Here is a 23,998-nt window from a genome sequence, read left to right as displayed (position 1 = left end):
GTAAAATATTTTTTGTTTAGGCAAACGTATGGGTGTACTTGGTGAGTTGACACTTTTTGCCCTTGATAATCATCAAGATTTCCAGAAGCCTATCTACATTTTGTTTAATTATATATTCTATTTAATCATCTTTTTGTGTTCTCAGTACATTCCCATAAAAATGTGCTAACGTTATTATTACATCTGCATGAATGCGCCCCCTTTATAGTTTAGAGTGGATCATTCCATGTATTATGCGCGCGTAACTCAAGTTCACTCACTGAAGTTTTAGCCGATATTGAGTTTGTGGTACATTAACAAAAGCGCGAAGCTACATCAAAATAAACTAACAGTGAAAGGTATCTACATACGTGAAGCAGAAAAAAATGATTCACACAGAAATGTAGCCAAAGCAGGGGCGTCATGCACCAATTTTTTTTAAGGGGGCACAGTGTGCAAAGCTCACAGAAATTTGTGCATACACATACATCAAACGAATTATATTATAGAGCTTTCAGTCTTTTCCATGGCACTTACATTTCTAACATTCTTAACGCCCCTGCCATAGTGCAAAAACATCCAAAATAAAAGTGTTGACTAACTTTCATATCAAATACTATTCAATCGGATTAATGAAATATTGGCATCATATTTACATCTGAAACGGCATGTGTCCTATTTACGTTTTGTTTAATGACTTGTTTAATTCTGTCATTAATGCATTTTTCACAACAACTGGCAAAAATTATTCGTACAAGAAGGCCATTCTCAAATAACGAATCTATAACCACATATGTGTACATACTCCACCAACCTGTACAAAATCATACTACGATTGCACGGATGTACACTTACTGACAACAATACGGAAGCAATGCAAATGAAAAACAACAATAGAACCCAGATAGCACACGTACGTCGCGGAGACGTCTGCTAAATATCGCTTCATCTTCTGTAGATCGGCCGCGAACATTGAAAAGAAAGACGTCTGCAATATCTCTGCAAGACGTCTTGGCGATGTCTTGAAACATTCGAAATTTTTACGAGCTGCATACATCTTCTGGAGATCTTGAATCCGAGCAAACGCAGACGAGTCAGCTGACCGAACTGCTCAACTCATTTCATTGTTTACACCAATTTCTTGTTTAATTGTATTGAACACAAACAAAAAGATTGAAAAAAAACCCCTCAGCTGCATATAATTTGCCATTTTTTTTAAGAGTTTTGCATTTAATTTGCATTCATAAAATATAATTATTATATACCCTACCTTGTATCACGTGTAATATAGAAACATGAAATCATACACTTATTTGCGTTTAGTCCAGTTTCACTTGCATATTTTGCAGTTCTAAGGACGAGACGCCTGCATTTAAATTGCGTTTATGTTTTAAGTGCAGAATAAAACACATAAAGGTACTCAAAGTACCTTGTACACGGAAATAATCTTACTGGCAACATTTTAACAAATACACTGTAACCAATAATGGACAGCAGTCTCTGCACCGTTCATGAAGAAACCTTATACAATGTTAAAACACATTATACATGTATTCATTTGACCAGGTATTATCCAGCATCACAGCATGAATTGTTTCGACAAGTTTGTTTACCAAATTCAATTTATGAAACCTATGTGCTGAATGTTCATTACATCCAGAACTTAACCAATATACTGCAAAGCTATGACATTTACTACCTGCTCATTTAATCACTGCACAAGACCCAGAGCTGATCATGACACTTTACATTTTAGACTTTGCATGTTCTACATAAAGAAGGAATTCTTTAAAAATGAATGAATTTATAATAACCCTAAAAATGAAAGCATTAAAAACACTGTGATGTAGTAAGTGCTGAAAGTACCATGTGACACTATGAATATAATCACAAATAATGGAGACTGTTACACAAGACTTAGATGCAACTTTAATCACAATACAACATTCGGTACACCAGGGGATTTTAAATTGTGTGTCAGGAGGACCCACTTGTCCGTCACACAGTAGGTTAAGGTGTGTTGCACACCGTAATGATGCAACAACACTTTGGCCAAATTAATAATTAACAATGACAATGGTTTTGAAAGAATATACCATAAAATATTTGGTATTGCAAATAAACTTATATTTACTTTACATTATGAAATATTATGAAAATAAAATGACTCCACTGAAAGAGAACAAATGTGTTTTACCCCATTAAAAAAATGTATATTTAAAAATATTTTAGTGGGTCTAGAATAGATTACACTTGTCTAATAGGTTTTAAAAATGAGAAGTTTGGAAACCCCAGCTTTACACAATACTAGTCTCAATTAAAGTTAAAGGAATAGTCTACCCTTTTGCCATATTAAACTATGTTATTACCTCAACTTAGACGAATTAATACATATCTATTGTTTTTCAATGCGTGCACTGTACAGCGCGTCGTGAATGTGTTAGCATTTAGCCTAGCCCCACTTTCGTGTTTTCCCTATTTTAAGACGGTTACATGAGGAGTTATACCAGTAAGTATGGTGCCACAAAATAAAACTTTTTTTGGTACCATAGGAATGAATAAGGCCAGGCTAAATGCTAACACATTCACAACGCGCTGTGCGGTGCGCGCATTGAAGAGAGATGGATTTGTATTGGTTTGTCTAGGTTGAGGTAACAACATAGTTCAACATGGCAAAAGTTCAGACCATTCCTCTAATATTAAGTTGTAATATAACTGAAATAAATAGCATTTGCAATTGACAGACATTAAATTAAACTGATGGCAGATGAGGTATGGGGATGATGCTGGGCCAGAGTTGAATCTGTGCATCTTAGTAGATCAGGGTGGTTCATCCTTAAGTGCTGCATTAAAAAGAGAAAGGATCTAAAAAGAAAAGAAATTAAATATTTCTCCCAAATCAACATTGGACTATCAACACCAAATTAATAATAATAATGCAATTACATGCAAACAAACCTGTCAACCGTCAATCTATAACAGATACTACACACCTGTGTCCAATACATACAGATTCTCACAACATTTTAGGGCTAGCTTATTACCACAGTTCTGGCTATTCTTCATATTCTGTGTGGTGGTTAGTTTGCAACAGTGACAAAAATGAACTTTTCATTAACATTACCATTTGTTCACTTAAGCTGACTTCCAAGAGCACAGTTATCTAACACAGTCTACTGTAAGTGTTTTTTAACATTAAATATAGATAAATTTTTTTGAGAGAGATACAAAGGACAAATGTCTCTGTTTGCTGCCTTCATCCGTGTGACCAATCAATGGTTGTGTTAAAAACATGATAATCAGGTGGTAACAATTAGGTGAAATATTGTGCAGTGTTACAGACAACTCTGATTTCTGATGTTATGTCATTAAATATCCTACCTCCGACCTCAATGCATTCCAGTCAATCACGTATTACATTTGCGTGTTTACCACATAATGAGACGCCAGGAGAAGTTTGTGCTCTTGTGCCAATTATGGCAGAAAACGGTTACTGGATAACATTCATGTTCATCTATATTACGTGCTGTTTAAAGTTTGTTTGCGGTTCATGTAAGGCTGTGAAAGGCTAGCCACCACCTTGTCTGCAATGTCAAATGACGCATCTCGTTGAGGTCGGTGTTGATCGATCTGTTCCAAGTTGAGAGGTCGGATACTCCACTTTGTTTCCTGTTCCTGACTTCTTACGGGTTTGAGGTCAATAATATCCAACATCCAAGTTGTCTCGAACACAGCATTAGTTCATAGACTCCAGTTCAGTTCTATCTGTAACAAAAGAACACAATGAGAACATCATCACATCAGACAAAGTATTTCATTTATATAAATTGCACCCAAAGAAAAACCAAAATATTAAAAACATGAAAGATCAAAATCTTCATTTAAACCCAAAGGGGACTAGCCTGGTAATACCATTCTCTGCTACTTTGCTTGAGCGGAAGTACAAAGTCTGATGTAGTCAGGCTAAAAGGGGACATGGTCTTTAAATAAAACACCCAAAATGCCCCTCTTTTTAAGAGTTTTCAATATCTCCACCACAGTAAGAATTCATTTCTTTCTCAATACTTAAACATTAAAGGTCACGTTTTTCCTGATCCCATTTTTCAAACTTTAGTTAGTGTGTAATGTTGCTGTAATAGCATAAATAATACCTCTAAATGATAAAGCTCAAAGTTCACTGCCAGCCAGGCGATGTATTTTCTTTAACAGAATCCCCCTTCCAATACAGCGAACGGCCGGTTTGTACTACAGGCCTCTACTTCCCGGTTGAATAACGTCAAAGCAAGTGTGTTTGACTAAACTCCGTCCTGGCTAAGATAAGCTGCTATTGAATCACAACACACTAAACAAGCTACACAATCAGAACTTGTTACGTATTTCTGAAGGAGGGACTTCATAGGACAAAGAATACATCAGCCCGTTTTTAGGACAGTGAAAGCACTATATAGATAAGTAGATTGTGTGAAAAACACCGCATGTGAAACATGTACACGTTATATTGCGCACTGTAAACACAATCAAATCTTCAAAAAACACAGGAAAAACGGGACCTTTACAGTTGTTCAGTATTATGGTTGTAATCAAGAAAATGACAATGCAATTTTATTTAAAGATCATATCCCCTTTGGGTTTAAATGCAGATTTTAATCTTTCATGCCATGAAGGCAATAACGCCGAAACATCTGCCCTTGTATTGTTTGATTAGAAAAACAGGTCTAAGCACCTAAAGCTGGGAGAGCATGGTGAGGGTGTTGATTGAACTAGATCTATTGACCCCTAGATAAAATAATTAAAGGGGTCATATGATGAAAATGCCAGCACTGCCACCCTGTAGGTCCGAGCAAAAATGTGTCGTTTTGGGTGTGTTTTTTAAAATGCAAATGAGCGGATGAAGTGCAAACACTGATCACAATGATGGTGGTTTATTGTAATTGAAACTCTATTGTGCTGTCAAGTCCAAAAATGTGTCGTTTTGGGTGTGTTTTTTAAACTGCAAATGAGCGGATAAAGTGCAAACACTGATCACAATGATGGTGGTTTGTTGTAATTCAAACTCAATTGTGCTGTCAAGTCCTTCTTTTCTCTCTCTTTCAGAGTTCAGATTAAGGAGGCGGTATTATTCTAATAAGATATCCTTATGACATCATAATGAAAGCCAAATTTCAATGACCTGTTTTTGCTCACACCTACAAAGTGGCAATGCTAACATTTTCATCATATGACCCCTTTAATAAAAATAATGTTTTTTCTTATCTGTCCTGTCCTATTTTGTACTGCAAAATAAACAAAAGCAAGTGACCATAGTATAAAGAGGATAAACTATGGGTAATAAGGTATTTAGCAAGGCTTACATTTAAACATTTTTGTTTTATCTCATAGACTATGTTTACACTGTCAGTTTAAATCTGGTTTTTGTGTATATCCAATTTGAATGACTGACTGTACACACTGTGTATGACAACTCTTCGTGTTTGATTTGTGTGACCTGAGGCGCATTATCTTTTATCCAAAATAGCTGCATTGGTTAATAGCAATGATGTGTTTGAAATAAATGTGCTTGAGTTCATGCAGCAACAACTAGTTTTCATAAATGAAAAATAAAATATTGTCTTTTTATCCAATTCATCCGAGAAATCATTTGGTAATTAAAATAATGTACCCTAATTTGTAAGACCGCATTCATTACTTTACTAAATATGGGAAGAGACTTACAGGTGGAGGTAGAAGTTTGGTCTGCACTTTCCATAGCTGGTGCACAGGGATTGTGGTAGGCTAGTGACACAATTAAAGAAGACTGGTTCAAAATCTGCTTTACAACAGAGGTTGAATTAAACTTTTTCATTTTGACAGATAAGGCTGTAACAAATCTGTCATAATCAATTAGGACTAAAATTAGGGATGCACGATATATCGGCCGACATATCGTTATCGGCCGATAACTGCTTATTTTTAATATTATCGGTTATCGGTCTGATAGCAAAATTAGGCAGATAAATGAAAGCCGATAAATTATGGATTATTTTGGTTTGTTGAACCACTTCACTTGCTCATTGCTGGCCATGTGGAGTTTTGATTGGTGCTTTCTGTGACATAGCACGAAGATGACACATGTTGCGGGCTTAAGAAGAGTATGCTAGTCTAGCGCAAAGACAAGATGTCCGCAGTCTGGGAGTTTTTCATTGTGAAATTAATAGGAATATTTATCGGCCTATATATATCGGTTATCTGCCCCCAACTATAAAGAGTTATCGGTATCGGCCAAAATTTCCATATCGGTGCATCCCTAACTAAAATATCAACAAAACACTTAGAAAATGAACAAAACCAACTATCTGAATCTGTCTGAACTCTAACATTGAGGTCTGGATAGACAAAGTGAGTGTTTATCTGTGTAAAAGTGAGTGAGCGCTCTTTTGCTCTTAACTGTCATATAAGCAGAAACTTTAAAAAGAGGACTCTTGCACTGACTTTGACTTTCGAAGGTGAGAGGTGCATAAACACACAGGAGACAGTAAGTAACTGAAGTATGTTTGTTTCAAATAACTGTAAACATCGGTCCTACAACGGAAGGCCTGCGTCTCCCCATATTCAATTGGACAATGGAAAGACACAAATGACGTTGGGTGCTTTTCTGCTCTTAGCGCTCCTTCAAAAACGCATGTTGCAGTAGGGGGCAAAAATGCAAGGCGTTCAGTGCCATTAACGACGCACATAACGCTCAATGCTGCAGTTAAAAAAGATTTACCTCTTAGTAAAGACAACTGGATCTGAAGCGTAATGATGGTCTTCAGAAGGCCTCTCATGGTGGTCTTGATTCAGAGGTTTGAGAAGACTACCAAGCACCAGAGCCAGCTAACAGGTGGACCAAACATCAAGCCAGAATTCTGCATGAGTCAGGTAAGCAGAATAAAAGACGCTGTAAATAAACAATAATAAAAGATGGTCATTAATGACTTAATGCTTTTATATTCATGTTAATGCTTTTAAAATTATCTTATTTCTTTCAGAATTTATGTCTTTTGATATTATTGCCAAATGCAACAAATGGAAAAAAGCATACTTTATGACAACCTTAGCAGCAGAACCCATGACTTTCTCCTGGGTAGACGAGAAAAAAAAGTTTGGTATCAACACCCATCTAACAATTAAGGTAAAAGATAAAGTTTTATGATCCCTGCATTCAGGTTAGAGTATGGGGTAAGTTGACCGTTCTATGGGTGTTTCTCAAATGCAAGGTTGCATCCTATGGAGGCTGCATCCATCTTCTGAGATTTCTGAGGTTAGAATCCACCTCAAAAGCCAGAATGAGATGGTTTAGTTTGATGTCCAAGGCAATGTCATAATGGTTTCCGTCCCAGTGGTCATGGCATGAAAACTTTAAAGAGAGAAGTTGAAAATTAGCAATGCATCACCAAAAAAAATCCAATACTGTAGTACAGTGAATAAAAGTCATGTATCAACGGTCTTTACAACATGGACAGTTAAACCTTTTTTAATTTAATTCAAACAACAAAAGAGAAAACAAGCAGATTGAGATGTCCTTCGACGATGCTTGATGACGTGGCAGCCGAGACATGCAGCATTCTAGGACGCAGCCTTATAAAAAAAAAAATGGACGCAGCCTTATTTATTTTTATTTTATATATGTATAATGTACCCCCTGACTGAACTTGTATTTCTTATTATTTAAAAAAATATATTAAAAATATTTTTAAAAGAACGCAGCTGTGCGTTTGAGAAACGACCGGAAACGACTTATATGTCGCGAGGCCATCACGTGACCACAATATTTACCAGAAGACCGTTATTTGCTCGAGTTCCCTCAACTTTTTTTGTCGCAAAAAACATTAATAATAACCTGTAAAATAAAAATTTTACACATTACGTTCCTCTTCACGTTGTAATAGTATGTTTTTGGTTTAATAGTCGGCTTTAAGTTAGTTTTTCTGTCAGTTTGATCGTCAAAATCTTGGTAAGTAACTTATAGCTTGTCATTCCTGGTTTTAATTGTTAGAAATACGAATTAAAGAACAGATATAACTAATATAACTGAAACAATTAATAAATACAATTATCGAACCACTGCAATAGAACAACGTTAACGGTTTTGAGTGGTTTTTAGGAAAAGGTCTGACTGAAATTAACGTAATCCGTATAAGGGCCATTTTAACGTAACGTTATAGGGCGGGAAAGGTTTGAGGCATTTAATAACTCTATTAAACTGGCTGGTTTATCCACACCAGTGCGTAACATGTAAAGTTAACGTTACAACGTGGCTTCGGGACTTTGCAGCGACCTGAATAGCATTGCATTGATAAACGTTGATAAGCTTTTAATCGCGTATAGAACATTAATATAAGACGATAATTCTGTAGATCGACTAACTTACATGCATGCATAACATATTAACTTACCTTGACACTGAAACTGCCGTCAGCACTGTTGCTTCACCCGTTGGAACATCCTACTAGTTTAGGGAGTTAAAAATCGAGTTGGAAAAGAACAAAAAATCGTTCTACACGAGACCCAGAAGCTGCAAAAACCGATTGAGGTTACACTCTATTGAATGATCGCAACGTTGAGTGCAGGCCAGGCAGCCCACACATCTCTCAGATGTGTTTGACTTCATGCTGATCTACGCGCAAACCGATCGTGACATCAAGTACCGCGAGTTCAAACCTTTTCCGGGGCTTTCCCAAACTCTCGCGGTACTTGATGTCATACCACGTGCTGTCTGCGCATCTCGGTGTTAAGTCAAACACACCTGAATGTATTTGTTGGCTGCACTCCCTTGCGCTCAGTGATGTAGGTGTAACGAAATAAATGTATTAAATTGATATTATATAAATAAATATTGTTATAAAAAATCTTTATAAAATGATTAGCTGTCATTAATAAATTAATATTTGATTTGAAACATCAGTATACGTAAATTTCCCTCAAGTTATGAAATGCCTAAATAAGATCAAAATGGTGAAAATACAACAATGTATATTTGACCAATTTAGCATTTATTAACTTTTGCCTTTTTAAATTGACTTCAGAAAGTTATCTACAGCCACACATCCACTGTATACCAAGTTATGATGATCAATTATGAGAATGCAAAAGGATTTATAGATCAGTAAACAATCAACAAAAAGGTAATGTCTTAATATATTTCTGCTTTTGTTACTTATTCATGTATTTGAATTACATAATTCAAAATCAAATGTTAATAATTATAGGGTTTCAACTTGTTGCAGCTTTACAAAAAATGTAGAATTTGTAGGAGCATGGACAACTGAGTAACAACAGATGGGTGCTCATGGTGGCCTCCAAATAAACACATGGACAGGCTGCTAAAGAGGGTCAGGATGATAGAGATGCAAGAGCCAAAGACAGCACGGACCAAACACCAGGCCAGAATTCTGCATGAGTCAGGTAAGCAGAATCAGTTACACTGTATAAAATCATTAATTAATAGACAGTACAATTAATAACACATTATTTTTCATAGCTGTAAAAAACAAAAGAATGAAACAGTACCTGCATTTTAGTTTCCAGCCTTTTTCACAAAGTTGCCGACAACTGGAAGAATGTCCCAAATTGCTGAAAAAATAAATTCAGTAAGTCCTTATAAAAGAGACAGTTTAAAAGGTAAAACGGCTTCATTTAACTTCAAAAATACCCCTAAATCCTTAAAGAACACGCCCACATTTTGGGAATTTAGCTTATTCATCATATCCCCCAGAGTTAGATAAGTCCATACATACCTTTCTCATCCCTGTGCGTAATGTAACTGTCTGATGCAGCCCCCGCTAGCTTAGCTTAGCACAAAGACTGGAAGTGAATGGCTCCATCTAACATACGGCTTCCAAACATGACAAAATAACGCAAACATTTTCCTATTATGTGTTGTGATTTGTATAGTCAAATTCACTACCAGTCTTTTGTTCTAAGCTAAGCTAGCGGGGGCTGCGTCAGACAGAGTTACAGCATGCACGGATATGAGAATGGTATGTATGGACTTATCTAACTCTGGGGGATACTGTGAATAAGCTAAATTCCCAAAATGTGGGCGTGTTCCTTTAAAAATCAGCACCCCTAGTTAATTTGGATGCTAAAACCTAAGGCAGGTCCAAGCCTAGGATTTAGTGTGTTTATTTGTAAATGTAAAAAATGCAGCTAACCAATCCCAGCTACAGTGGGCAGGTTAAAGAGTATTTTTTATATGAGACAGAAAACAGAAAAACATTTTTAATGGCATTTAAAGACAACATACCACTTCATAAAACTACATTTTCTGTTTAATCCATAGATTGAGTAATTTTCACTCTAGAGACCCTGGGGTGACCACCAAGGACGAATGAAAAGTAAGTGACCTACAAAACAAAAAACATTAATATTTTACGACTGTTTCAAGATAAGTACTCTGCATATCTATAGCAATGGACTCTATGCACGGCAGCGCTTGACGTGTTTCCGGTGATATCTCAGGATGCTGGACTACTTCCGCCAGTCATAGAGCGCTATGTTATTTTGGCTGTTTGGTTGCACAAACAGCCAAAATAACACAGCAAATTTTGTTGATGCTTGTTTACTTTACATAGAAATAACTTATACTCCACACTTAATACCATAATGACATTTAAACGTATGAAAGTATATTTTTTAGGACCGAACTTCTAGCCACCACTGCTGTGTCATAGCGTTTACAGCGACTCACTGGAAAGCATGCCAACTTCTACACTGCTACCCTGTATCTGCATTACCAATACCAAGTAAAAATGTTTTGACAATCGATGTGTACATGAATCTCTTATTTAACCTGACACTTTAAGATTACTTTAACATACTTTAACATTACAAAGACGTAATATATTACCAGCGTGATTAGCCTGCTGTTCGAATCGTAAAAATAGCACAATGTAAGCTCTGCTAGTACAGGCTAGCTGAACATATCTTAATGATTATACAGAGACGACACATAAAACTTGTAACCTTTCTCGAGTTTGCACATCTGGACAATTCTTCACAAATTACAGGTTGTAAATTTGGGTAAATTCAGCAAACAACCGAGTACATTTGAGCGATTCTGCCGTCAATCCGTTTTAAATATCCCGTACCGGAAACTGAATAGCAGCCTTGAGTCAAACGCGGAAGTTAAGCGTGCATAGAGTCCATATGCAGATTCTTGAGTAAGAATTTCTCTCAGACAATATAGACTCCATATTACCATATTTGTAGTTTAACAATTTCTATCATGTTAAAGTTCTCACACAAAAATTGCTAGTCTAAGAATTCTACAAGAAACCTTGTTCCCCACAAAGGCTTGATGGGTTGTGCAACTTACCTGCTTCCCTTTACAACTCCAGTGAGTGTCTCTAAGGTAGATCCTAATGCAGATGGATGGAATGTTGATCCGCCTAACATGCAAGGTAAAAGAGCATTTGATAGCATAGTGGATAAACAAATAGCTTTTTTTCATTTTCACAGCATTTTCAAAAACAACATAACACTTGCTATTACATTGTTATATATTACATGACAATGTCTAACTCTGATCCATACAAAACAGATTTTTGTACCGAGAACTTTGGATGACCATCAAGACAGTAAGTTTTCAAAAATCTGAGCTCATTTTAGTAACCATTTAAGGATTGTTTTTCTTTTAGTTGATTTAAATAATACCCTAAAGTCCTCCGTTCATCTTCTGAAACACTGTTTAAGATATTTTAGAAGTAGTCCGAGAGCCTGCCGACCCCCCATCAAAAATGCACGTACGATACACTGCTCATGTCCAGTTAGGTAATAAAAACATCATCAAAGTAGTTCATGTGACATCAGTGGGTCAGTTAGAATTTGTTGAAGCATCAAAAATACATTTAGGTCCAAAAATAATGACTTAATTCGGCATTGTCTTCTCTTTCAGGTCTGTTGTGAACCGCGTGCATGACACTGCTGCCGTACGACGCTGCTGGCGTGTTATCTGGTGCACCCAAGCTTTTTTTTCGCTTACAGTCTGTGGGAGACGCTGTAAACAAAATCTTCGCAAACAATCTTCGCAAACAAAATCTTCGCAAACATTTCTGAGGATAACACTTCAGCAGCGCCATTGTGCACGCGCATTCGCAACAGACCCGGAAGAGAAGACAATGCTGAATAAATAGTTATTTTTGGACCAAAATGTATTAATGATGCTTCAACAAATTCTAACTGACCCACTGATGTCACATGAACTACTTTGATGATGTTTTAATAAACTTTCTGGAAATTAGACAGTATACAGCACATACATTTTTTGGAGGGTCAGAAAGCTCTCGGACTAAATCTAAAACATCTTACACTGTGTTCCGAAGATGAACGGAGGTCTTACAAGTTTGGAACAACATGAGGGTGAGTCATTAATTACATTATTTTCATTTTTGAGTGAACTATCCCTTTAAATGGAAAACACCACCGCTTTCCAAAATGTTACTATGTTTTACCTTAGACGAATTAATACATACCCATCTTTTTTCAATGCGTGCACTTAATCTTTGTAAAGCGTGTTGTGAATGTGTTAGCATTTAGCCTAGCCCCATTCATTCCTTAGGATCCGAACAGGGATGAATTTAGAAGCCACCCAACCCTTTCATGTTTTCCCTATTTAAAGACTCTTACATAAGTAGTTACACGAGTAAGTATGGTGGCACAAAATAAAACGTGGCAATTTTTTAAGCGGTTAAAAATGAGAACTATATTGTATGGCAAAAGAGCACTAAGTTTGCAGCACTTCGACCTCGGCGCACAGTAACATCATCACTCCTGATTACTCCACCTCTCGCTCAAACTCAAAAGAGGGGGAGTAGTCAGGAGTGATGGTGTTACTGCGCTCTGAGGAATGAATGGGGCTAGGCTAAATGCTAGCACATTCACGACGCGCTGTACAAATGTTGAGTGCATGCATTGATAAAAGATGGGGATGTATTAATTTATCTAAGTTGAGGTAAGAACATAGTAAAATATTGAAAAACTGTGGTGTTTTCCTTTAAAAGCAGCACCCCTATTTATTTTGGGTGCTAAAAATATTTGCCACAGACAGTTTAAGGCCTAATGCTGCATTTACACCGCCAACAACCTAGTCACTGTGTGTCAGCCATTTCTTTTAATGAGTTCATCAGAAGGCGTTCCCAATTCTGGTTGTCCTAGTAAAAACTACAAACAAATGAGTACCAATCCTCTCAGTAAATGACAAAAGAGTGATGACACGAACTTCACTGCTTCACTCTCATTGGTAGTTGCTCCCAAAAGTCCTTCATCAAGTTGAACTTTCCTCAACGTTGTGGCATAGCTGGACATGCCCACTTCCTGTTGTCGATGATCACAGTTGCTCATGTTGCTGAATGGGGCAAAGCTTCCATTGGAATGAATGAGATTGTGTTGCTAGTCGCTGGCGGTGTACAAGCAGCATTAGTGTGTGTCTTTAAAAATATATCAAATGCAAATTACCTGATCTAACATTCCCAGCTACAGAGGGAATCCTTTATTCAGTCCCTAATGCAGATGGTTGGAGTGTTGATCCACCTAACATGAGGGATAAAAGAGCGTGTGTTAGCATAATGAGAAAGAAAACAGAAACACATTATAAGTGGCATTTAAAGACATAACTTAACACTTGTTAATACTACATTTTCTGTTCAATCCATAGAGCACTCGTTTTGAGTCCTGAGACCCTGGGGTGACCACCGTGAACAAATACAGAGTAAGTTACCTAAAAAAACCAATAATAATATTTATTTATAAAAAGTTCTTATAAAAAAGCATCATCATTTACTCAGATGAAGTGTTACCTTACCAACATGTTCAAGGAAGGTGCAGGTCTGATGATCCATCCAACATAAAAAAAAAACAGTAAATTTATACTTAGTTACATCTGTTGTAAAACAGACAAATGCAGTTATAAGAATTTTACCTAAACTACACACCTATTTGATTCTTAAGTTTAAATAAATCAAAATAATGCATTTAATAGTAAAAGCATTTTAAAAGCTACACTCCTAATTCATTTATCTTTGCTATTGCAGCTGCAAAAAGGCAGTCTTGACGGTTCTAGGATGAATGCAAATAAAGACTGACCACCTGACTTCAGCGGTCCAGTCTCTTGTGGGAAGCAGGTGTTTGTTACCCCAAATACGGATGAAGAGTGACGAAGAGGATGATGACTTTTTTCTCAAACATCATCTGAAGATCTTGACAGGCTGGAGCCAAAATTAACAGACTGAGGGTTTATACAAAGAATCTTACGCAGCCAATATTAAAGATAAGATATTTTTACAAAATGTTCTTTTCATTGTTTAGGATGATTTTATGTAGAAAACAATACATCACAAAAAATACTTTATCTGGGTTTTCACAGGCAGTGCCTTACACATACACTAACCACAATTATAAACGCAACACTAACGCAGATTTAGACAGATTTGTGAATAATATTTGAGAGAAATAGGCCTTTTGGGGACATAGAAAATATTTAAGTTCAGCTCATGAAATGAAAAATGGGGGCAACATTTTTTTTAACAAGTGCAATACAAATATCAACCATAATACTGATCGTTTTAAAAAAAAGTAAGACACTATATCTTTCTAGAATCTTACACAAGATAAATTAACGTCAGACAGGTGGGCGAAATATCAATATTAAAGCATGAATAACTGTTATCAACCCAATTTCAAGGTATTATTTAAATGATCCTACACCAAACAGTTTATTATTTAAATGCATTATTACTACATACCTTAAGCATGTGTTCCACGCCTTTCTTCTTCTTGGCATTGCGAGGTCAAGCGGATGTTGTTATGTTGAATCACGACCTTGACGTAAAGACGCACATCCGTATTTTATTTAACAATGATAACACTTTCGGGTAATTTTATCTTCTAGATCCTAATTAAAGCTATAAAGAAAGAGCATCCTATCACGATTATTTCCTGGTAAGTTTTTGAAATGTTTTATTTTAGAATGGAGATTAATAAAGCAGACGCGGAAAGGTTTTGATTATTTTAAATATGTTTATATGTTGTTGTTTTCGCATACTGTCATGTAAAAAATATATTTAAAGATAAATGAATGAAAGTTTTCATTGTTTAATTTGAATAAATGTGTTTTATAAAATCAACAACTGCCTGTTTTAAGATCAATTGAAAATGCTGTTTTAATTACTTAATATCGATGACACAGCTTGCATGTGTAGATGTGTGTAGAAATAATTTGCTGTAGTTTTGGGCAATTCAATTTGTTAATGAGGGATCTTGTAATCTTACAAACATCTGGGAAAGAGCGGCTTACCGTCTTTCTAAGCTCTTCTAAAGATCTGGGAAAGAGCGGCTCCGCATCTTTTAAAGCTCTTCTTAAGATCTGGGAAAGAGCGGCTCCGCATCTTTTAAAGCTCTTCTGTGAAAGAGCGGCTTGCCGTTCTAACATCTTGTAAAGATCTGGGAAACGGCGGCTCGCCATCGTTCTAAATCACATACATCTTGTAAAGATCTGCTGGTTGTCTTGCAAACAGCTGGGTCGGACGTCTCGGCGACGCCTTCCAGATGAGCAAACGCCCTAAATAATACGTCTTCCAGACGAAAAACAAGACATCGCGCAGACATCTCCGCGACGTACGTGTGCTATCTGGGAACAATAGAAATCATGGTTATTTAAAATGCTTTTCAAATAATTCTTAACTAAGTACAACTCCAGCAACACATAAACTAAAACAAGATAATATCAAAACAAAACATACTATGACATCCCTTCAAATCTTGTCACGACAACCGCCAAAACCACTATAGAAATCATGGTTATTTAAAATGCTTTTCAAATAATTCTTAACTAAGTAGAACTCCAGCAACACATAAACTAAAACAAGATAATATCAAAACAAAATGACATCCCTTCAAATCTTGTCACGACAACCGCCAAAACCACTAAACACACAATAAAGAATTTTAAATGATGTGATAGAGCACACATATCCAACTAAAACACTAAATAAAACTCTTAGTATAACAGAGCTAAATGCAAAAACAAGTCTTACCTTTTGTCGTCGTGCAGTTTTTATTCCACAAGTGGACAAAAATGCGCGCAACAATTCCCAGTGGAAGAAAACATGTTTATTTATCCACAGAGCAAATCATTACTTCTGGAATATGCAATATGCAAAGCGCGAGTGTGAGGGAGAACCAGGGGCGTAGGCAGAAATTGTATTTTGGGTGGGCCGGGGCAAAAGTGAGTGGGCCTATAGTTTATATAAGAATAAAATGACTTGAATAATAATTAAACCTTCGAGTAGAAAAAAAGAATAGACAAACTGCAAAGCAGTGACATCTTTACTTTGCAATTTTCGGCAAAGAAAATAATAAAACAAACATGTTCAATCAACACAGAGCTCAATAAAGGCTGGACAAACCAGGCCAGCATAGACAATAAACTGTCTTATTCAGGCTAATCAGCAGTGCAAAAACAGTTTACCTGAAATATAGTAGGCTAAACGTAACAGAAAATTGAAAAAATGAAAACTCTCAGCAGAGCACGGTTTGAAATAAATAAACTCATTGCAACTCATTTAAATTAAACAATGTAAGTTAACCTATAAGGCGTACATCTATACACAACACACTACTTAGTTAAATCACTTCAGGAGCAAAAATAAGGAAACGAGTTAAACAACAGGCCTACCTTTGTTGTTTTCATTCTACAAAACAAGATGCAAGCGCCTGGGTTTAATGTTGAAAACAGAAATGATCTCATTATATTCCAAAGAGTCACAGAGTTTTTTTCTCAAAAAACAAAAGGCACGGGTTTTTGAGGCGAGTAATCGAGTCATGGATTCAAATTGGGTTGTGAGGGTGGTTTATCAATTGCCGTAAGATCGGCGGGTAAACCTGTGTAAGGCTGACCGGGAGAGAGCACTGGAACTGCCGCCAGGGAGCAAGCGGCAACCGGCGCCAACAGCGCCTGACTAGCCTTCTTGTGGGTTAATGAGTCTGAAGAACTGCGCTGGTAGGACTCGGCAGATGGAGGCAGTGGCGTATTGTCTTCCTCAACACTTGCGTTTTTAAATAACACATTAAAGAAACTTTTGCCATTATTGTGGCAATGTTAATAATATTAGCTAAAAAACGCAGTTAGCAAAGTTAGCTGGCTGGCTGTAAGCCCGCCGCTTCCCACAGAGTCTACCTGTCAGAAGAACCCCTAGCAACCAAGCAAACCAATTACGTTCCGGCGGCTTCCTACAACTTGCTTCAACAATTCCATTTTATTTAGAAAGCAAATTAAACACACACCAGTCAAAGATAAATCAGGTTTATATTAATATATTTTCTTAAATACATTTGAATAATAAAAATAAACTAAAAGTGTATTTTGATGAAACTTGCCTGGGCGGGCCAGGGAGTTAAGTGGGCGGGCCAGTGCCGCCCTGGCCCATTACTGGCTACGCCCCTGGGGAGAACCATGAGTTTGTTTAAATGTTAAAACAAAAAAAAAGGATTTTACTTGCGAAAATACAGATTATAAAAGCAGCGGTCATCATGAGACCTCCTGTAGCGCGAAACTCACTATAGATTAGGTGTGTTCGAGATCATCTGGCGCTGCGCAGACCGATCGGCGAGGTTTGCCGCTTGCAGTCGAGGGAGGAACTGAAGACGGAGCCGTCAAGCCGGACACCTGCTGCTTGCCGTAGTGACGTGTGCGCCGTGTTTCCTTGTTTGTAATCGCAAATGAAGTGACTTAGATGCTGAATTTGACAAAAACAAACCTTTTAATAAAAAGTTGCAACCAGAAACATTTTATATCGAATATTTTAATTGCTGCTTATACTGTATACCCGAAAATAACGGGAAACAAGCATATATTATTAAAATACCAATAGAGTTTGTTATTTTCATTTTTATTTTATTACACGGCACAATATAACATATTTAAGGATATTAAAGTGTTTTTCCTGCTTTAAAACATGAATTTATAATGTTTATTAGTGAAACTAAAGGTTGGATTAAACTTGAAACGCACGTGATCGTTGTCATCAATGAGGCGACCAATCACGTAAAGCTGTTACATCATCACAACTCCGGGCAGCCGCTCTGGAGGAGCTGCACCGGCTGAGCTAGCCGGCTACTCTCGAAACGCTCTCGCGGTACTTAAAAACCATATGACACAGTCACGTGCCTGCAGCGCCAGCTGAAGTCGGACAAAAGTACTAACCAAAATGCACTGCTTCAAGTCAGCCGCCGATCGGTCTGCGCAGCGCCGCATGAAGTCGAACACACCTAGCGTGTTCGACTTCAAGCTGCGCAGCAAGAACGACAGGCTGATGACGTCAAAGTACCGCGAGGGTGAGTCGAGGAATCATCAGAAGAGAATAGGTGTGTTCGAGATCATCCGGCGCTGCGCAGACCGATCGGCGAGGTTTGCCGCTTGCAGTCGAGGGAGGAACTGAAGACGGAGCCGTCAAGCCGGACACCTACTGCTTGCCGTAGTGACGTGTGCGCCGTGTTTCCTTGTTTTTAATCGCGAATGAAGTGAATTAGATGCTGAATTTAATAAAAACAAATCTTTTAATAAAAAGTTGCAACCAGAAACATTTTATATCGAATATTTTAATTGCTGCTTATACTGTATACCCGAAAATAACGGGAAACAAGCATATATTATTAAAATACCAATAGAGCGTGTTATTTTCATTTTTATTTTATTACACGACACAATATAACATATTAAGCATATTAAAGTGTTTTTTCCTGTTTTAAAACATGAATTTATAATGTTTATTAGTGAAACTAAAGGTTGGATTAAACTTGAAACGCACGTGATCGTTGTCATCAATGAGGCGACCAATCAAGTAAAGCTGTTACGTCATCACAACTCCGGGCAGCCGCTCTGGAGAAGCTGCACCGGCTGAGCCAGCCGGCTACTCTCGAAACGCTCTCGCGGTACTTAAAAACCATATGACACAGTCACGTGCCTGCAGCGCCAGCTGAAGTCGGACAAAAGTACTAACCAAAATGCACTGCTTCAAGTCAGCCGCCGATCGGTCTGCGCAGCGCCGCATGAAGTCGAACACACCTTTTGATTTCAAACCGCTTTCGCGGCACGTTGATGTCATCCGCTTGTCGGTTCCAGTGTTATAGCATGAAGTCGAACATACGTGTAAATGATCCTTATTAGTGATGTACCAATGTTTAGATATGTTCTACTGAAAATATTTTAAATTATCTTTAATGAGCATCATTATAGCCTGGTGATTTCTGGTGTTTTGTCTGAATGCTAGGGTATGGTAACTGCCATACCCTGCCATACGCAAACGCCGCCCCTGCTACTAATATAAGGTCGAGACGGTCACATTTTAAACCATACAATTTCTACACAGAGGAGGTTAACAACACATTACCGTACTGGGGATTTGGAAATGTTGTGAGCGTGTCTTACACGTTTTAATTCCTAAGATAGCCAAATGCAGCCAGCAGCAACAGCTAAGCTTGTGAGCGCGCGCAGACGCTGACGTCTGCGGCTGTGCCGACTGCAGCGCCTGCCACCAGAATAAAGTAATGTACACGATCAAAACATTATCAAAACTCTGAAAAGTGACACGGATGCAGCACAAAATTGACAATTTGGGCATTTTAAACAGATTAAAAGATTAATGGACGCTTTTTTATTTTTGAGGTTGCTTGCAAAATCCATTTGGCTCAAAAATCCGAGGGGGCAGCTGCCCCCTTAGTTTCAATGGGCATGACGCCTCTGAGCCAAAGTCTCCGCTTTTCTCCACACAAACACCACCACTGTCTGTCTGCGCTGCTCTCAGCAACCTCTCTTCTGCCAAACACAGCTCCCTCCCGGCCACGAACAGTGATCTGTGCCGGTGAGTATGCTCCGCAAATAATACAGTTTGCATATTTGTATAATTTCAGAACCGCAGGTACAGCTCTTAAGGTAACGTTAGGCTTTAATCCTCCGAAATTTCTGCCCAACCCCACTAACGTTAAAGATTGTAATTTATTCCCCAATCCATTATAAACGTTAATTATATTTAAAACAAACCTAAAGGGAGCGTTCCCAGAACATTCTTATTTGGTTCCCAAAAAAATAACCAAATGGGAATCATATGGGAACGTTAGGGGAACGTTATGTGTTTGCTGGGTAATTTGAATGTCAATGGTTTTCAGGGGCGTGGTTTGCGTATGGCATTTGCCTAGCATTCAGATAAAACAGCAGAAATTAACAGGTTATGATGATGTGTATTAAAGATCATTTTAAATATTTTTAGTAGAACATATCTGAACATGGGTACATTACTAATAGTGATCATTTACACTTATGTTCGACTTCATGCTACAGGAACCGACAAGCGGATGACATCAAAGTGCCGTGAGAGCGATTCAAAAGCAAACTCTTCCGTATGGTTTCTCGAAGCGCCCTCGCGGTACTTTGATGTCATCAAGACTGGTTTTCCATTTATCCGTTAAATTACAGAGAATTTTATTTAATATTTTAGCCTTAGTTGGTTAAAGACACAATTTGTAGAATCCGCCGCTAGAGGGCGCACGATCAAAATAATATCAATGACGTAAATTAATGACGCTCTGAAGCAGCGTGGAATGATGGGATTTATTGTCTTTAACTCAACCGCTGATGGTCATAAATCATACGGGAAAGAGAAATCAACGGAGGAGGTAACCAATTTTTTTTAATGTTGAATTTAATGATTTTTTTTGTAGGTATATGCTAATTTATTAATATTTTATCAAAAATATGAGTACCTTTTTTATTGCAATAAAAAAAGATGTAAGATACAGCAACAAATAAACATTTTTCCAAGTAATACACAAGATAATAAACATAACTGAAGACATTGTTTTACTTCATTAAGGCTTCATGTAATGTTCAAAACAAAATTGTTAGTCATAGATATTACAATATTAGTCCAATTTGATGGTGTGTTAACACAACACAGAATTAAGTGTTCAGATCAACAAACTTACCATAAACAAGCGAGTAGCCTGACAGACGCTATGCACTTTACACTATAACTACAACACTGTTGTCATGTTGTTTCTACGTCAGTAAAAGGCAAGGTGGTAACAAAAGGTAACGTGGATATTAACGTCATTGACAGGCGACTGCACTGCCCCATATCACTGTTTAGAATGGCAATTTTCTCATAATTTACAAGAAGTTGAAAACATTACAGATGTTGTTAGTAATCAGCTGGACAAAATATATAACACTGTACACTGGACAAGTGGTTTTTGGATATTTTACGTCGCACGAGATCTCGTCACACCCCTAGTTGCTGAAATTACAGCCTATGAAAAGCATTTTAAACAACCAGGATTTTCTGTTTCTTTTTTTGGTTTTTCGTTTGATTGCTTACATATTGCTTGTTGTTGTCTTTAAGTTTAAGTCTTGTGTATACGCAATCTTTAGTATGATTTTGTGGTTTTATAGATTCGTTATTTGAGAATGTCCTTCTTGTACGCCCAGAGGAAATTATGCCATACCCTAGGTTTTCATGAAACGCCACCACTGATGGTGCTTGCTGTGGCATGTTAGATGTCCTGTTTACCAACATGAGTCAAAAGAGCCAAAACCCATTTCTCTATGATATTCTGATGCAGAGATTTAAGTCTTAAAGGTTGCTAGGGTATTCTCTTTGGTTGCTAGGGAGTGGTTGGGCAGCTGCCAGTGTTGATAATCCCATGGCTGCATGCCAGTATGAGTAATTTAAACTAACCCCAATGTGGCAATGCAACTATGACCTTTAGATTTGAAGATATAACTGTTGGCGTTTTGGTTGCTAGAGCGCTCAGGACATGGATAGAAAGTGGTGCAGAGATATAGGTCTTGGTTAATGGTTGTAAGGGTACTCTCTGTGTTTGCTAAGAAGGGGCTTAATAGCAAATTATGATTTTGAGAGACTGAATAGATGCCTGAGCAAAATGGGCCCGTCCTCTTCTCTGTGACATTGTGCTGCAAAGACATCCATCTGGGCCTTTTATAATGGCAGTCTATGGGATCGGTTGCTAGGGTGCTCTAAATGATTGGTACTGATTGGACACTGATTGGATGCATGAGTAAAAGGATCCCACCCTCTTCTCTCTGTAATACTAGGCTGCAAAGATACCCATCATTTATTGGATTAGTTGCCAGGGTGCTCTAAATGGTTGCTAGGATGAACTTACACCCCATTGTGAGGTGTACAGCTTACAGAGCCTGTCAGCCTCTTCAAATGTAGTAACCCACTTGTCTCACACTTGAAGTTTGCAAAAAGCACCTGAAGGACTCTCAGACTCTGATGAAACTTGAACTGTTTTGGCCTCAATTCTAAACATTATATACTATATGGAGGAAACCAGACACTGCTCATCTACCCAATACTATCCCAACAATGAAGCATGGTGGTGGCAGCATCCTGCTTTGGGGATGTTTTTCAGCAGCAGGGAGTGGGAGGCTGATCAGGGAAAGCTAAATAAAGCAAAGTACAGAGATATCCTCGCTCATGACCTTTACCTTCCAACAGGACAATGGCAGAAGTTGCTTAGGGACAACCAAAGCTCTGACTTGAACCCCAACGAAAATTGCTGGAGAGAACTGAAATTGGATGTCCACCAATCTGAGAAGATTCGCAAAGAAGAAGAATGTCCGAAAATTCTCCAATCCAGGTGTGCATAACATGCCGTGTCATATACACAAAAAGATTTGAGTAGTAGTAAAGCTAAAGGTGCTTCAACTGAGTACTGAGTAAAGGGTCTGAATACATATGTAAATCACTGTCTGAAAAGGGATACAAAACTGTACCTTTTCTGTCACTGGGGTGGTACCCCAAGGTTCCGTTTTGTACCTTTACAGGTAAACAAAACATAATAAATGTTGTATCTTTTTGGGTACATTACTGAATTTTAAGCATAGATATGTATAATACAGGCTAGATGTCTAGCTCGCGCTACTGGCCAATTGAGTGGAACGTCCGCATTTGGCGGCCATCTTACCAGAGGCAGCTCGCTCACTTCTAGTATTGAGTTTTAATGGTGCAGGTACTTTTAAATGACCATTTCTTGCTTAATTTTCAACCGATTTTCAAACGGTTTGGTTTGTTATAAACTTCAAAGATTTACCTTTGACACTGCATATTTATACTAAAAAAAATTCATGAAACATGTTAAAGCATCCAGAATTATAGCCACATTAATAATGTTTGTAAGAAACCAAACCGTTTGAAAATTGGTAGAAAATTAAGAAAGTAATGGTCATTTAAAAGTAAACGCACCGTTAAACACAATGCTATGAGTGAGCAAGCTGCCTGTGGCAAGATGGCCGCCAGGCGATGACGTTAGAGACTCCACCGTAACACATCTAGCCTTTATTATACATATCTATGATTTTAAGGACCTATTGTCTACCTTTAAAGGTACAGTTAAATGTTTTGTACCTTTAACATTTAACTGGTACAAAATTGGTCCTCTTTGAGCGTACCACGTGACAGAAAAGGTACATTTTTCTACCTTTTTCTGACCGTGTGTGATATTTTCAGTTTTTCTTTATAATACATTTACAGACATTTCTAAAATTCTGTTTACACATGGGGTCATAATGATTGGGTACGGAGTGTAGATTATTAAAAAAAAATATCTGTAGTATTAGCCTGCAACATAACAAAATTGAAAAAAGTCTGAATACTTTCTGAATGCGTTGTAGGTTCCTAGGTAATTACGTAGGAACCTGGTGAATTTAAATAACTTCAACACTAGGTGGCAGCATTTAGCTACACATCAGTGTTTCAACGCCTGGGTCCGAGGTTCAGATAGCCTCATCCATTTTCAAACAGGAAACAAATAGGCTTATTTAAAATAAGGCAAAAAAAGGATAAGCTTAAACAACTAAAAATTAAGATATTAGTTAGTGTTTGGTTGTTTTATAAATACACATCTTTTTAGTTATGCCAAGCCCTTTATAAAGATCCACTGCTGTATATATAATCTAAAGACTAGACAGCATGAATCTATCATA

At 37.5% G+C, this 23,998-nt stretch overlaps 3 long non-coding RNA genes across 10 annotated transcripts; 1 reads left to right on the top strand and 2 right to left on the bottom strand.

Moving 5' to 3' along the window:
* Window positions 1-2,656: 2,656 nt before the first annotated feature.
* LOC141351535 (uncharacterized) lies at window positions 2,657-8,533 on the bottom strand. Of its 3 annotated transcripts, XR_012359807.1 has the most exons (7): window positions 8,394-8,533; window positions 7,187-7,354; window positions 7,040-7,077; window positions 6,725-6,895; window positions 5,692-5,751; window positions 3,559-3,744; window positions 2,657-2,844 (listed from the first exon to the last, which is right to left on the bottom strand). It is a non-coding gene; the product is annotated as an uncharacterized lncRNA (long non-coding RNA). The 3 variants fall into 3 exon arrangements; XR_012359805.1 differs by having other exon boundaries at window positions 2,658-2,844; window positions 7,040-7,354; XR_012359806.1 differs by lacking the exon at window positions 5,692-5,751 and having other exon boundaries at window positions 2,659-2,844; window positions 7,040-7,354.
* LOC129425717 (uncharacterized) lies at window positions 6,997-14,169 on the top strand. 3 transcript variants are annotated; one of them, XR_012359814.1, is made up of 7 exons: window positions 6,997-7,129; window positions 9,024-9,122; window positions 9,277-9,402; window positions 9,519-9,587; window positions 10,280-11,399; window positions 13,652-13,705; window positions 14,028-14,169. It is a non-coding gene; the product is annotated as an uncharacterized lncRNA (long non-coding RNA). The 3 variants fall into 3 exon arrangements; XR_012359813.1 differs by lacking the exon at window positions 6,997-7,129 and adding an exon at window positions 7,841-7,951; XR_012359812.1 differs by lacking the exons at window positions 6,997-7,129; window positions 9,519-9,587.
* LOC141351536 (uncharacterized) lies at window positions 9,279-14,820 on the bottom strand. Of its 4 annotated transcripts, none has more exons than XR_012359809.1 (9): window positions 14,739-14,820; window positions 14,080-14,201; window positions 13,799-13,823; window positions 13,617-13,714; window positions 13,453-13,527; window positions 11,315-11,387; window positions 10,244-10,343; window positions 9,508-9,570; window positions 9,279-9,389 (listed from the first exon to the last, which is right to left on the bottom strand). It is a non-coding gene; the product is annotated as an uncharacterized lncRNA (long non-coding RNA). The 4 variants fall into 4 exon arrangements; XR_012359808.1 differs by having other exon boundaries at window positions 13,632-13,714; XR_012359811.1 differs by having other exon boundaries at window positions 14,083-14,201.
* Between the last annotated feature and the right edge of the window lie 9,178 nt (window positions 14,821-23,998).

Source organism: Misgurnus anguillicaudatus, chromosome 20 (assembly GCF_027580225.2).
Source record: "Misgurnus anguillicaudatus chromosome 20, ASM2758022v2, whole genome shotgun sequence".
Lineage (NCBI taxonomy): Eukaryota > Metazoa > Chordata > Actinopteri > Cypriniformes > Cobitidae > Misgurnus > Misgurnus anguillicaudatus.
This window is presented reverse-complemented; position numbering and strand designations above follow the sequence as displayed.